This window comes from Callithrix jacchus, chromosome 2, assembly GCF_049354715.1.
Source record: "Callithrix jacchus isolate 240 chromosome 2, calJac240_pri, whole genome shotgun sequence".
NCBI lineage: Eukaryota > Metazoa > Chordata > Mammalia > Primates > Cebidae > Callithrix > Callithrix jacchus.
Genome location: NC_133503.1, coordinates 125,014,270 through 125,025,244, shown reverse-complemented (window position 1 = coordinate 125,025,244; position 10,975 = coordinate 125,014,270).

Genomic DNA, 10,975 nt, shown 5'->3' with positions numbered 1-10,975 from the left:
GTGTATCACATGTATTGACTTGTGTATGCTAAACTACCCCTGAATTCCTGGTATGAAACCAACTTGATTATAGTGGATTATCTTTTTGTTATGTTGTTGGATTGTGTGAGCTAGTTAATATTTTGTTAAGGATTTTAGCATATATCACCATCAGGGATATCAGTTGGTAGGTTTCTTTTTTGGTTATGTCCTTTCCTGGTTTTGGTATTAGGATGATGCTGACTTCATAGAAAAAATTAGGGAGGGTTCCTTCTTTCTCTGTCTTGTGGAAGAGTGTCAAAAGGATCAGTACCAATTCTTCTTGGAAAGTCTGGTAGAATTCTGCTATGAATTTGTCTGCTTCTGAAATTTTTTTGTTGACAATTTTTAAATTACCATTTCAATCTCACTGCTTGTTATTGGTCTCTTCAGGGTATCTAATTCTTCCTGATTTAAGCCAGGAAGGTTGTATTCTTCCAGAAATTTATCCATCTCTTCTAGGTTTTCTAGTTTATGTGCATAAAGCTGTTCATGGTAGCCTTGAATGATCTTTTGTATTTCACTAGTTTCAGTTGAACTATTACCTGTTTTATTTCTCAGTGAGGTTATTTGGATTTTCCGTCTTATTTTCTTAGTTAATCTTGCTAATGGTCTATCAATTTTATTTACGTTTTCAAATAAACCACTTTTTGTTTCATTTATCTTTTTGCATTTGTTTGTTTGTTTGTTTCAATTGCATTTATTTCTGCTCTGATCTTGGTTATTGCCTTTCTTCTCCTGGGTTCTTATTTCTCTAGTTCCTTGAGATAAGACCTTATATTATCTGTTTGTACTCTTTCTGACTTTTTGATGTAGGCATTTAGGGCTATGAACTTTCCTCTTAGCACTGCCTTTGCTGTATCTCAGAGATTTGCATGGATTGTGTCATTATTGTCATTAAGTTTGAAGAATATTTTAATTTCCATCTTGATTTCGTTTTGACCCAGTGCTCATTTAGGAGCAGGTTATTTAATTTCCATGTATTTGCATGGAAGATTTTGAAGATTCCTTTTGGAGTTGATTTCCAGTTTATTCCACTGTAGTCTGAAAGAGTGCTTGATGTAATTTTATTTTTTTTAATTAATTGAGGCTCATTTTTGTGGCCTAACATATGGTCTACCTTGGAGAAAGTTCTGTGCACTGTTGAATGCGTATTCTGTGGTTGTTGGATAAAATGTTCTGTATATATCTGTTAAGTCCTTTAGTTCTAAGGTATAGTTTAAATTCATTGTTTCTTTGTTGAGTTCCTGTCTTGATGACCTGCCTAGTACTGCCAGTGAAGTATTGAAGTCCCTCACTGTTATTGTGCTACTGCCTAGCTCACTTCTTAGGCCTGTTAGTAATTGTTTCACAAATTTTGGAGCTCTGGTGTTAGATGCATAAGATGTTTAGAATTGTGATATTTTCCTGATAGACAAGGTATTTTATCATTATGTAATGTCCCTCTTTGTCTCTTTTAACTACTGTTGCTTTAAGGGATTTTTTTTTTTTTGTCTGATATAAGAATAGCTACAGTTGCTAGCTTTTGGTGTCCATTTATATGAAATCACCTTTTCCAGCCCTTTACTTTAAGTTTATGTGAGTCCTTATGTGTTAAGTAAGTCTCCTGAAGACAGCAGATAGTTAGTGGGTGAGTTCTTAGTCAATTTGCAGTTCTGTATCTTTTAAGTGTGGCATTTAGGCCATTTACACTCAGTGTTACTATTGAAATGTGAGTACAGTTGCATTCATTGTGCTCTTTGTTATCTGTGTGCTTTGGGATTTTTTTGTTTGTTTTTGCTTTTAAACTTGTATTTTTTTAATAGGTCCTATGTGATTTATGCTTTAAAGAGGTTCTGTTTGGATGTGTTTCCAGGATTTGTTTCAAGATTTAGAGCTCCTTTTAGTAGTTCTTGTAGTGGTGGCTTGATAATGGTGAATTCTCTCAGCATTTGTTTATCTGAAAATGACTATGTCTTTAACATATGATGCTTAATTTTGCTGGATACAAAATTCTTGGCTGATTATTATTTTGTTTCAGGAGGTTGAAGACTGTGCCCCAATCCCTTAGAGCTTGTAAAGTTTCTGCTGAGAAATCTGCTGTTAATTGGATAAGTTTTTTTTTATAGGTTACCTGGTGCTTCTGTTTCACAGTTCTTAAAATTCTTTCTTTGGTCTTAACTTTGGATAACCTGATAATAACATGCCTAGGCATAGATCTTTTTGTGATGAATTTCTCAGGTGTTCTTTGTGCTTTTTGGATGTCTAGGTCTCTAGCAAGACTGGGGGAAATTTCTTCATTTATTCTCCCAGATGTGTTTTCTAAGATTTTAGAATTCTCTGCTTCCTCATGAATACCAATTGTTCTTAGGTTTCATCATTTAACAGAATCCCAGACTTCTTGGAGGCTTTGTTCATATTTTCTTATTCTATTTTCTTTGTCTTTGTTTGATTGGGTTAATTCGAAGACCTTGTCTTCGAGCTTTGAATTTATTTCTTCTACTTCTTCAACTCTGCTGCTGAGACTTTGCAGAGCATTTGGCATTTCTAAAACGATGTCCATGGTTTCCGGAATTTTTTATTGTTTTTTTTCTTTAAGCTATCTATTCTTTGAATATTTCTCCCTTCACTTCTTGTATCATTTTTTGGATTACCTGTGTTGGGCTTCACCATTCTCTGGTTCCTCCCTAATTAGCTTAATAACTAACTTCCTAAATTCTTGTTTAGGTAAATCAGGGATTTATTCTTCATTTGGATCTATTGCTCGTAAACTACTGTGACTTTGAAGGGTGTTAAAGAGCCTTGTTTTGTCATATTACCAGGGTTGGCTTTCTGATTTCTTCTCATTTGGGTAGGCTCTGTCAGAGGGAAGGTTCAGATTCTTTTGTCTCAGGGGATGTCCCCTTGATGTTGTACTCTATTCCTTTTCCTATGGATATGGCTTCCTGTGAGCCAAACTGCAGTGATTGTTATCTCTCTTCTGAGTCTAGCCACCCAGGAAGTCTATCCCGCTCCAGACTGGTACTGGGGGTTGTTTGCACATTTCTGTGATTGGAACCACCTATGGTTCTCTCAGCCATGGATAACAGTGCCTGTTCCAGTGGAGGTGACATGGAGGTGGAATGGAGGTACAATGGACTCCACAAAGGTTCTTGGATTTGGTGGTTTAATTCTCTATTTTTGTGCTGGTTGGCCTTCTGTCAGGAGGTGACATTTTCCAGAGAGCATTAGCTGTGATAGGATAGAAAGGGATTGGTGGGGGATGGAGCCTAAGAACTCCCAAGATTATATGCCTTTTGTTTTCTGCTACTAGAGTGGGTAGGGAAGGACCATCAGGTGGAGCAGATCTTGCTGCCTCTGCTGTGGAGGATGAGGGTGAGATCCCAGATCACTGAGGTTGTATACCCAGGAGGATTATGGCAGCCTCTGCTGACTCATTCAGGTTGTCAGGGAATTGGGGGAGATCCTGCAGTCACAGGTATCCCCCAGCTCCTGTGCAAATCAAAGGGCTGGTTTCATGCCCCACTGTGTTCCCCTCAACAGCCTCAACTCTGTTTCCAGGAGGAAGGTGAGATGAGCTCGAAAACTTGCCTGAGGCTTTTCACTTCCCAGCTACAAAAGAAAGACTTTAGTTCTTCCCCAACCTGTGAAGCCTGCATGCTGGTTTCATGCCCTCCCCTGAATTCTGGCCAGGAGGCTGCTTGCCCTGTTTAATTGTTACAGACTTTGGCTAGATAATTATTTCTCCATGTGGAGTTTTACCCCCTGCTCCTCTGGCCACCCTCCCAGTGGATCCTGTAGTGCCAGGCAGGAATGGGTTGTGTAGGGTCCCAACAAGCTCTCAGGGCATTTCTGCTGCTCCCTCTATCCCTGTATTTCACTGGGCTCTCTAACTTGACTCAGCTCCAGGTAAAGTTCGAAACTGCTCCCACAAACAGAGCTTCAGCTTCTCCATTGGGTTTGGGGTGTGTTTGGGAGAGAAGGATTTCCCTTTCCCTCTTCCTAAGTTAGAGTACTCACAGTATTTGGGGGTCTTTCAGATACTGAAGGAGCAATCTGCTTCCTTTGGAGAGTCTGTGGGTCCTCTTGGGATTGCTGGTTTGTTCTTGCTGTCGATTTGGGGTTAAATTCACAACGCAAGCCTCCCCATGCTGCTCTATCCAGAGCTACAATCTAGTCCTGCCTTCTGTCCTCCATGATCCCAGGAGCTCTCTGGAAGGCTAGAATTTGTTGATAATGTAAAAGAGATTCACATTTTCATTACCTCAAGAGCTAGTGATAGGATGCTACTATTTGAAGTAGAATTACTCTTCTGTTGCTGCTTTCAACTGAAGCAGAAGCAGCTGAGAGAAACAGACCTCTTGGACACCACCGAACTAGGAAGGAAGCAGTGATTTATATGGCCGGGAGCAAGACGACATCGTTGTCTAACAAAGAGAAGTTCATAGTTGCCTCTTTGCCAAGCTCGTCTAACGAGAAGGCTCTGCCTTTATATAGACTTACAACTCTAGATATAACACGTGAAAGAGTCTTGCGTTTACAGCCTTAGAAATTACACATGAAAGGGTCTCCAGTTTACAGTTTTAAAAATTACATTTGAAAGGGTCTTGGTCCATGGAGTAGGTGTGGGGTGGGGGTTTGATCTTAAGTAAAAACAGTGCCTTCTGGAAAGATTCCCCCATACCATGACTGCTACCTACATGAGGGTGATTAAGGAGGCGCCGATCTGCCAGCCTTTTCTTCTATTGAAATGCAGTGTGGGAGTCAAGGGGGAAGTGATCCCAGGTGCTTGAGTCTCTTTTCTCACAACAACAGGAAAATAATTTCATTACATGGGATTTATACAGATAAATATTTATGCTTAAAAAATAATTCCCTCCATTTACATCCCAGCACCAACTACCACTGTCTCATATGTGGTCTTTTAAATTTTATTAGAGTATTTCAGATAAGAAAGGAGATTCCAATAGAAAACTCCCCAGTTGAATGAATAGAAAATATGCAAAATAGATTCTGTTTAACTTATGATTTCTTAAGGTGAAAGTTTCAACTGGAGTTGAACTTGAATAAGAAAGTGGTAGAAGATAGGACATACTCATTTTCTATGTAAAATAATCAATTTAAATTCTTTACTATCCACTAACACCTTCATGAATTTTTTTTCTTTGATGCGCTAGCAAACAAGTCTCAAAATCTTGGGTAGAGTTTTAAGGAGAATACATTGATCTTAAAGTTCTTTAGCGACCTTTGTATGGCAATAACTTTGATCTGAATCATGCACATGTGTTTTAATCCTCCAGTTTCATTTTTGGTGTATCAACGGCTGGTTTTATGCTAATATATCATAGCAATCAGCTATGATATATTACAGAGCCTGTCTCAATAGACTAATATATCATACTAATATCTCACATGAAAACAAATATTTGCATGCTTCCTATCACATAATACATGGCACATAAGTTAACAAGGGACAAAATATATGAATCAATCACTCTCTTCTCTGTACCTGTATCATTTTCTTCTACCCCTATTATAGCGTACCTGTTCTGCTACGCATTACGGTTATCTGATTATTCATTACCAATAGCTCTCTTTGCCAGTATATTTTAGCTTTTTTAAGTGCAGGGATTAAGTTTGATCCATCTTTCTATGCTCCTCATTTCTAACACTCTGCCTGACATATATTAGGTATCTAATTATGACTTGTTGAATTGACACTTCCTTATACATACTTACATGATTTCAAGTTTATGATTTTATATGTTTATATTGTAGGGATATAAAATAACACATTGGTAACAAATTCTAAGAAAATAATGCTTTTTAATTGCAGGTCAAAATATAATACCAAAATCAGGACTTTTCAAATATGCCACTTGATGATAATTGTTTGCACAAGCATTTTTGTCCCGAAGTAATAAGCAATTATTTTATTATAAAAATTATCTCAATTCAACTGCAGTAAAATTTTTGATATTTATCAGCATAATATTTTCAAATATACATTTTTAAATTGCAAATAACTTTAAAAGAATCCCTTTCATTGAATTTCTTCTTTTGAAATTAGCAGCTGGAATAGAAATTAAATCTGAAGAAACCACATGCACTACATTCAGCATAAAAATTTAGGTGGAACCATTCCTCCAATTTCTGCAAGGAATGGCTTCCAATAAATTATATTTTATTACTAGAATTAATTAGCTGCACTTTAAGTCTTCCATTTTTCTCTTCTTTTTATTATTTCCTATTTTTCCTGTATCTATTCTTTACTTCACCCAAAAGCTCATTTATTAATTCTAATTTGAAGAGATTTTACCTGAACAAAAGATTCTTCACACTGATAAAACTCTGACACTAGCAAAAAGAAAATTTGACCTTAATGGAAGTTATCACACTTTTAATTGAGCAGCAGTTACAGAAAAAGGTAGGTATTATTGTCACAAGAACTAAGAAGCAGCAATATTTAAGAAAGTATACTTTATTCCCTAAATATTTTCATACAGATATGGCAAATTTCTTACTCTATTATGCTCCACTATAATACATTATATGCTCTAGTTTATTTTCCAGTCTACTTGAAATTCAATTATCTGCAGAATTAACCTATATAATCATCCAAATCTATAAGACAAGGATAGCCATATTATTCTTTCTTTACATTTCTGCTGGAATCATCTTCAATACAAGGATTCCATATATTTTTGGGTAGGAGAAAGAGAAATTGGAAGAAACATGTAGTGACAATAACTTTTGACATATTAGTGAAAATAGAAACACTAAATTAGTGTTCAGCTTCTGAAAATTCAAAATGGAAATTTTGTTAGTTCTCAAGGCAAGCACAGGAAGCAACTGGTTTTAAAAAGGATTCCTTTATTATCTTATTTAACTTATCAAGAAGCAGGTATCAAGGATTAAATTATAGAGAACTACTTAAAGGATAACCAGATAAGAAGAGGAAATGTTTACTTTCTCTAAATTTGAGTGCATAGGAGATTGAGGTAGATGACAGAGGAAACAATGAGAAGCTTCATATATCCTCCCTGCCACTCTCCTGCCTTGAGGTTGAGCCTAGAAAGGGGATGGCTTTAGAGAAACAATTTGCAAGGCTTTAAACATGTGAACATTTTATCATACTCTATACTTGGATTCCAAACTCAGTAATTACATGTGAAAATGTTTGGGACACTGCATATTAGAAAAATAATATTACAAATTCCTTTTATTTTTTCTTATTTTTTATATTTTAATCTACCTTTTTGTCCTAGGAACATGTATTTAATCCCAAACTAATTTCTCTAATGTTTACTATCATGAGTCTATACCCATGTTATAAGTTTAAAAATTATGTAACAATGTATGTTTTAGAATTGTGGAGACACAACTTAATTTGGGAAATTCCTTCACTTTACTTTCTGTCAGCCTATTTTACAACATTTCTTTTGGGGGACCTGCACAATTATTAAACAATATATCACCTAACATTAAGTTCAATATTTTACTCATTCTTCTTTTTTCTATACTGTATCTTCTATTATGTGCAGTATTCAACCATTTGAAGGAGTGGAATGAAATGAGGTAATATGAAACAGTGTATTAATAAAAACAGAAAAAGAAACCAGTGTATCATAACAATTTTAAACAGATATTTAACATTTTTCAATAATGGTCTTTGAGTCTAATGTTTTAAGCTGAAGTTATATTTTCTATAGTTAGGGAGCACATAATTTATAATATAACTCATAATATTAAAACCACATAGCATATAATTTATAATTAACTGAATTATATCATCAAGTTGGATTGTATTTGAAGGGCAGCAGGCTTTATCTTTATATGCTTTACTTGTTAACCACTGTGAAACATTCCATTAGACCCCATAAAATGGCTTTCAGCTTCTTTCAGCTCTATTCTGTGCAAAGGCACAGACTATCTGTATCTTCCTCATAGATGAGCACATGAGGTACCTAATCAATAAATATATGTTGAATACATGAGTAAATATATGAAGGACTAAAAGAGCCATAAGTAATATTATGTCTCCAAGGTACATAACTCATTTCTTGGTCATATCTGTCTTATATTTAACTAAAATTCTTATACAGTGAAATCCACATATCATAAATACAAAGTTTGATGTGTTTTTGCAAAAGAAAATTTTCAGGTAAACAATAGCCTCATATTTCCATGAATTCAGAATGTTTCCTCATGCCCATTCCAATTATTTACCAGAAAAAAGCAACTGTCATCACTGATTAGTTTTGCCAGTTCTTGAAAGTATTAAAAACAATCCTAGTATAATACTCTTCTGGATATACACTCTTTTGCTTAAGAATCAAGTATCTGCCACATGTTGGAAACAATTATTCAGTTATGAACAAAGCATATAATTTGCCTTCATACAACTTGCTTTCTATCAAGCGAAGTGCATTAAATATCAAAGTAGATTAATACAAAATTACTTGCTATGAAAGGTACCCAGAAAATCTGAGGAACTGAGAAAAAAGTAGTGTGGATGAATAACAAGTGATTGAGATAAATGATGGTTAAAGATAAGATTTTAAAAAGATACATGAGATTATACTGGTTTCATTAAGAATTTCTATTTGTTTTATTATAACCACAATTAAAAGCTACATAAATGTTAAATATGAAACACATATGATTATATTTTCATTTTAGATTAAATGGATAGAAATTACCATCCTTATAACTATATGGCTCTAGTTGCTGACTTTTCCTAATGTACAAGGAAAACGTCTAAATGTTCTATCTTCTTGTTTTACTACTTTGATCATTTATCTGAGGTAACATCTGCATTTCTATGTATTCCTCATTTTCTCTAAATTCCATGATTACTTTTTACCCTTTTTCTTTTCATTTTAAGCTTATTTTGATAGGTTTTTCTCCTGTTTCTTCTCTTCGACTTCTTTTTTTGTTGTTGCTGTTTATGGGCTACTTTTCAATTTCACCGATGTGTGTAAATTCGAAATGATTGTTAAATTCTGGCTTCCCAAATATTACAAAATACATCCAATTGATGAGAGAAAACTGAGTATACTGCTTACTATGGTCAGACACATTAAATAAGAAGGAGGCCATTAGTTTAGGACTGTCTCCATAGTTTGAGTTCCTATGTGATAAACTACAATCTAACTTAGCACATAAACAAACCAAAGCCTAACTCAGGAGTATATATATTTTTTGTAACACATAGCTAGGTCTCAGCCAATCACAAGCAGCCAAACTTCAACCAGTCATAGACAGCCAACTGATCAGACCATGTACAAGTAAGACAAACACCTAGCTGTAACCAGTAAAGCTATTCTGTACTTCATTTCCATGTTTAGCCTAAAAGCTCACTGCCTACATTGCGGAATGGAACTCTCTAAATCTTCTGATTTTCAGTACTTCCCAATTCATGAACCATTATTTGCTCAGATAAATCATGTTAAATGTATTTTGTCTATTTTGTTGTTGTTTTTATTTTTTTCAGAGAGAAAACACCTCAAACAAATTTCCATATCTGGAAAAGAAGAAGGCAAAGACAATTCTTTTAGGATTGAATATTTGGTTTAAGATTGGTGTTTTAAATAAGTGAAGGGGTTTGATTCAGATTGGGTGAGAATCATGATACCATATTCCAGGGTTAGGAGTAACAACAGGTTGTATGTGGGGGTAGATAATCTCAGGTCTCATTATTATGTCTCTTTTGTTTTATTCGCTCCATCTTTCCCTCTCCTTACTCTCATCCTTCCCCAAAATACAGAATTCCACAGAAAATACCTCAATCCTTCAGATTTCAGCCCCAAAGTGATTAATCCATGTGTGGTTCCCAATCTCATCACAGTCAATGTTAGTTGTGTGGTTTAATTCATATTAGAAAATTGTATGACATCCTAATTGGATCCTGGAAAATACTTTTTAATTATTTAAAATGTCTAAAACACTTAAGATTAAATATGGCATTTTAATTTACATTATTAAAAACAAGGTATTGGGGGTGGGGTCTGGTGGAAGGTGATTGGAACATGGGGGTGGATTTCCCCTGGGTGCTGCTCTCATGATAAGGAATGAGTTCTTATAAGATCTGGTTGTTTAAAAGTGTGTAGCACCTCCATCACTCTCTCCTCCTCCTGGTCTGGCCATGTAAGACGTGCCTGCTTCCCTTCTGCCTTTCACTATGATTGTAACTTTCCTGAGACCTCCCCGATCTTGCTTCCTGTACAGCCTGCAGAGCCATGAGCCAACGAAACCTCTTTTCTTTATAAATTACCCACTCTCAGATATTTCTTTATAGAACTGCAAGAACAGACTAATATACTGACTAAGGCTTTTGCACCAACCCCAAAGGTTTGGCATGTGAGACTGTTTTCTGTATCTTCCATTATTTATCAAGACATGGATTAAATCTTGATAAATAGTTTCACTTGTTTTACAGTAATTCTCTGTATTGACATAATTTCGACACTCTCATTTGTTTATTCATTAAATAAATATGCATTGAGTGCCAAATAAAAAACAAGGCTAACTTAAAAATACTTGTTTGCTATTATTATTTATTTAAAAAACAAAAAAGAGTAATTTGAGGCAACTTGGTTGTGATGGTTAATTTTAAGTGGCAACTTGACTGGATTAAGTAATACCTAAAGAACTGGTAAAGCATAATTTCTAGGTATGACTATTACAGCATTTCCAGAAAAGATTGGCATGTAACTCAGTGGACCAAGTATAAGGGATCTGCCTTCAATGTGGGTATGCAACATCCAATTGAATGGGGGCCCAGATAGAACAAAAAAGGTAAATTTTCTCTCTCTCCCTCCTGGAACTGGGACAACCTTTTTCTCCTGCTCTTGGACATCAGGACTCCAGAATCTCTGGCCTTAAGACTCTGGGACTTATGCCAACAGCCCATGGATTTCCAGGTCTTCAGCGTTGGACTGAGAAATACACCATTAGCCATCCTGGTACTGAGGCT